This window comes from Aplysia californica, unplaced genomic scaffold (genome assembly GCF_000002075.1).
Source record: "Aplysia californica isolate F4 #8 unplaced genomic scaffold, AplCal3.0 scaffold00636, whole genome shotgun sequence".
In the NCBI taxonomy this organism is placed as follows: domain Eukaryota; kingdom Metazoa; phylum Mollusca; class Gastropoda; order Aplysiida; family Aplysiidae; genus Aplysia; species Aplysia californica.
The window spans coordinates 385158-391050 of NW_004797906.1; the positions used below are offsets into that span (position 1 = coordinate 385158).

Consider the following 5893-nt stretch of genomic DNA (forward strand, 5'->3'; position numbering starts at 1 on the left):
TAATCCCTCACGACAGGCAGACAGTCGAAACAAAGCAATCAGTCTGAAAAGAGAAGAAGAGAATGCAAAGAACGTGCACTGTTCAACACCAACTGACTACAAAAAATTCTGTTGTACTGTACGTAAAACTGCAGAAACACATCCAGGCATGAGACGCAAGAGACGAGGAATTATTGCCGTTGCCATGACTACAACTACAGCACTCACAGCCGACCCGGTCACGTACCGCAGCACTTACAAACACTGGAATATGCCTACCAAAACATGAATTACTTTGCATTATCATTGTCATCATCTTCAAAAAATGGTGTCTGGAACATACGACGAGAAAAGATGATGATGTTGGATTACAGCGGACTGCGACAGAAATTGTCACTCGGGACAAGAAAGAAAAACCACAGGTTGTGCAAGGTGGGAGTGAGTGTGTGCGCTAGTTTGTTAGAGGGTTTTTTTTTCGGAGGGGGGGAGTGACAACACATTGCAGAAGACAACAGAGAACGTGGAGCCAGAGCAGGAACTGAAATCGATACCACACGAAAAACTCAACACTCAGCATTAGATGAAGATTCCAGCCAGCCAGTTCTTAGCCGGAGACCCTCCCCCATCTAACAGTTTACTACACCGACGATCCAAACCTGACATCGTAGACCTATCTTCTCACGACGATCTCAACTATTAGCATTTCCGCCGGGGGGCCACTTTTATTTATTTAAAGGACTTTTGTTGACGACTTCTCAAAACTGAAAAAAAATGTCTTCCCAGTGCACGAGTCTCACGCCAAACCTGCAAGACACGACAGAGGTAGCAGACACAGAGACTGACAGCCTCACATACTGGCCAACATGACAAACAAAAAAACCAACTGACTAATTGTGCATGACCTTCATGAGACAAAGACAAGGGCAACAACAACTGTACACAAAATGAGGGAACAACTGAACGAAAGAGGCCAATCTTCCCACGTCAGTTACGCTACACTACGACAGCTAGCACATACTATTCAAAAACCTCACGCAAAACGAGATCATACGATGACTCAGCAATACTACTACACGTATACTGCCCACTCTCAAGCTCGCTATAGAAAGAAAAAAAAAAAATTCTCCGCAAAAATATTTCACAGCATTTTGTTCTGCGCTGGTTCAGCGGCCAGCAAAACAGACCCATGTGTGTGCGATGATCCGACACATTCACACCCCTATAGCTAGCTTATAGCAGAGGACGGGTTGAAAGTCTCACTTCCCCCTTGATGACCGCATCAAATCCAAGACAAATGACTCAATGATGTGAAACTGTTAAAGCAACTTAAAGCTTTACCAGTACTATTACTATCGTTATCATCTGCCCCAAAAGATCGGTATCACAAAAGCAACATGAAGACAAAAAAAATTCACCAAAATTTTTTAATAAAATTAAAAGAAGCAAAATCCAGAATACCCCCACAACCCTGTCGTATTAATGCCCCTGTCCTTTTCCTTACCGGCACAAAACTATAGTTTGTATAAACTGGGAAGGAGTGTGGGGGTGTGGGGGGGACAAACACATTCTATTTTTATCTCTCTCAATCCAAAACGTAGAACGACAGACTGCCCGAGACTACCAAGATGTACCGGTACTGAAAGAATCACACACTCCCGCTGTGGGCAGTCGCCAGAGAGAAGAGATCCACCACAAAGTAAGTAGGACGGGAGGTCACGACACACTGAAAACATTATGCTGCCAGTCCTTTGCTTGCCCTCTGACCTTTCTTTCCCCCTAGACAGAACGAGCCCATGACCATTCACTCACTCACACAAACACAGGTCAAAAGTATGGCGACGTCATCGCTATAGCTCCACTCTCAATATCACAATCAAAAGGGGGGTGGATTCATCAACGTTCACGGGAACTGCACAAACCTGGACAACAACCGTCCACCCAAAACACAAACAGAAAATATTCACCCTGGATATTTTTACCCCCCCCCTCCCCCTCCCCCTCAATTAAAAAAACCCCAAACCCACCTACACAACAAAAGAATAAAAACCAAAAACCATCCAACGAAATAGTGATGAAAAAAACAAACAAAAAAGCAACCTACGTCAATTCAGTACACAGAGAGGAGAGAGAAAGAGAGAGAGAGAGAGAGAGAGAGAGAGAGAGAGAGAGAGAAGGAAGGAGAGAGAGAGAGAGAAAGATGCAGACAGATAGACTCATCATAGTACACAAGAGAAGGAGAGGAGCCCCCCTGGAGCCGATACCTCAGTGGTGGGGACTCGCTCTCAAAACACATCTACTCTATAACTCCAAGGTTGCCGGCCAAACTGGACAAAGACTGAATGAGCAGATAATAACGAAACCCTTTCAAACAATAAGAATAATATGAATCACAAGAGACGAGAGCTGAAATAATAACTAATCAAGCCATACCAACCCTTTTCCAACAATAAGAATATGAATCACAAGAGACGAGAGCTGAAATAATAACTAATCAAAGCATACCAACTTTCTCTCCTATGCTGATTTGTCAGAGCTGAATGTTTGGCATGTTTTCTTGGCAACAAGTTTCATAAATTCTGTCTGAAGTGAGGTCCTTTGTTTATTAAAAAAACATTTCAAGATGGACTGCCTGGCTAAAATTCTCTCCAGGGCCGGATAAAATCATTCGCCGAGCGCGAATGTGGCCCTGGGCCCTGAGTTTGACGTCTGAGGTCTGACGTACAAAGCCGACAACTGCTGCTGAACTTCTACATGAGCAGGCCACCACGGAGCAAAGCTTTCCTACTTTCCTAATCCTTCCACAGCTAGACAGCTCTGGGAATGACTTCAGACTTATGTAAACGGTGACATAAGGACCGCAGCTAAACAACAGAGGCATCAAGACAGAGACTGAGCGAGAAGGAAGAAAGACCCCCCCCCCATATACGCGACAACGCTAGATACAAGAGGTCACATGATAGAGATAGAGAGCTATGCAGGGAATACCTCGCCTTCCGACCTTACACAAAGTGCAGACTAAGCAAAGAGATGAGGCGCATCCTTCTGCCCTCATACAAAAAAAACTTCCAACTTTGTGACGAAATGCAAAGTCTGCTGCGTTGTGGGGAGGGTGGGTCAGGAAAGAACAGCCGATTGAGGAAGAGGTGATGCAGCACATCATGCTTATTTGTACCCTAACAAATCAAAGAATTAAAAACAAACTGAAAATAAGACATGGACTGCTTAGTTTGTAAGACTCTGCCACACACGATTCGGATTGTGAGAAGCGGCATATGATGGAGTCTTCCACATACACTGAGCGCAGTCGACATAAGCGTTTCTCCTACACCCCGACTCAAAGCTGCGTGGACCAGTAAAACAAGTATCCCCACGTCTCCCACATCACACAAAGACCAACCAACCAATTCCCTGAAGACGTTTTCCGACACAAAATCTACTCTCACCTCGACGGCAGAGACTTGAAAAAAGCAACACACGTAAACTCTCCCCCCCTCCAAAATGCATGGGTGAAAACCCCCACCCAGCGTCATCGAATCTGAATGAATGCATTCTTTAGTTACATGAGACACTCAATTGATATGGAGATGCTCGTCTAAAGTGAAGAAAACAGCAAGACAATAAAAGAAATGAAACAGGGAAAGATGGGTGGTGGGGGGGAAAGAAACCAAACCAACAATTGATACGCCTGATAAACATACAATTACAATTAAAAAATTATTGTGCAAGAATGCATTTGAATCACGCTCTAAAAGTAATTAATAATAATAATAGTCCTTTGTCAAATCTTCAAATTTACACTTGTCTACAGACCATACAGCCCTAGCTAGCCATTTTGTAAATTCAACCACTTTGTCTACACAAACTCAAGTGTGGAAGGGAGGGTGCCGTCAGAGGTTCACCAGTTCACCTCCACAAAACCTCCCACACAGAACAATAAAAAACATTATGGCATACACCAGAGGAGGCTCCAATTTATACACACAAACACATTCAGGCAGCACTCACGCACCTACACACACACACACACGTGGGTCAATACACGTGTGCAATGGCCCACGTGGGCCGAAGCGCACACACACAAAGGTACAATAACGCCAATATGTATATATGCATACGCCCACTTGGGCCACTACACACGAGCAGGCGCACGCACGCACACACACAATCATCTTGTGTCCCAACAATAAAACTGCCGAGACACAAGTATATTTGTGCTCTCCACACTCGCCCGGACAGACAGACAGACAGACACACAACAACTTGGACACAGTCACAAAGACTAGTTCAGTGATGTCCACTGCTAAAAACTACAGATGTACCATTACTCATGCCGGCAAACATACACATCTAACGATTTAAAATACAGCACACACAATCCCACCCTTACCCAAACAAAAGGAAAAAAAAAAAAAAATCCCCTCCCAAAATAAACAACAAACAAAACAAAAAATCCCCCACCTCCTTAACAAAACCAGGAGGCGACTAACTGGCTGCTTCAGTTGGAACAAACTAAAAATCTCATTAAAAAAACCAGCCAGCTGCCCACCACATACCCCGTGAGTCAACAACGACTGTTCCCGAAGGTCTTAGTATTATAGTTCTCGTCACCGACCAAAAGAGTTCCTGCCGACCTGTCACTGGGCAGAGCACAGCACTCACAAACACAAGCTCACCACACAAACCTCCGCTGACACACAGATACAGATCCACTGCCCGGTGCAAGACTCGGTTATACCTCACTTTACAAAATGGCGTATGCCCGAGTCGTACACTGAGCAAGTCGAGATATAGTGAACACTGCAACCCATCAACTCAGACGGGGAAAGCAAACATACTGGAATCTCTTTAAAAACTTGGACTGCTCTTCGTCCAGGAAGCCGAAAAGGGAGACAGTATATAGCAGCTGTTTGCCACCACAAATAGACACGGCACCCCGATGCACAAATTCACGACTGCGTTATCGATCTAAAACACTCATGTTATACATGCTCCGTTTTAACAGAAACTTAAAACTCAGTGAAATCGCAAGTTTTTATTCCCCCCCCCCCCCATCGACACAATTGTACGTCAGGTCCCCTTGAATTTTTTGGGTGCTAGGTTCACAGTACACCTCAATTATTTCCCATTCTCCCAGGCACACAGATACACAACAGCTCATCAGACAAGCAAACAGACTTCCTTACATGTGCTGAAACCCACCCCACCTACAGGCCACGCACATCAGGCACCCACCTCTCAGCTCCCAGACCTGCCCCCTAAGATCAACAAGGTCAGCCAGGCTGTTACCAATACCAGCACATGCGCGTCTCTCTTTGCGCCATCCGAGCTGATGTGCTAAATGTACAATGAACTCTGCTACACACACACTGCCCACACACACACACGCACACTGCTCACACTACCCAGGTCCCAGCAACAGTGGAGTACCCAAAACCTCCAGACAGGAAAACTCTTTGTGGTCTCGACAGGCACTCTCTTCTACAGACACAGCTTCGCCAAAACTGCACACACACGCAGCAGGTCGTCTATCAGAAGTGAGCCACGGGGAGAACCGATCGTTCTTTGGGCTTAGATAAAAACTACTCACACCGACAGGTTCACTCGGGCATCACCCGTCTAGTGAATCAACTAGACAGGTTAATTGAGTTGTTTTCTTTAAAAGCCTTCATTAATTAAACCCCTTCGCATACTTCCCCTAAAATACCCAACACCTGTCTTGCTTTTTTAAAAAGTCTCTAGTCCACGATTGTTTAGTAGCATTATCATCATTATCATCATCATTAACATTCAATGAAATTATAATATTAATTTTTTTAACCAAAAAAAAAAAAAAAAAAACTTTAATAAAACCAGAAACAAAAACAAGTGTAGTTCATCATTGTCTATAATAATAATAATAATATGGTGATTAAGC

The 5893-nt window shown here is 44.3% G+C and overlaps 1 protein-coding gene across 1 annotated transcript in view; it reads right to left on the reverse strand.

The window, feature by feature from the left end:
* Nucleotides 1–5848: 5848 nt before the first annotated feature.
* Nucleotides 5849–5893, reverse strand: part of LOC100533534 (glycogen synthase kinase 3) — a 21201-nt gene continuing 21156 nt past the window's right edge. The window contains exon 10 of the mRNA XM_005107838.3: nucleotides 5849–5893. The gene's annotated coding sequence lies outside the window, so the exon portion shown is untranslated.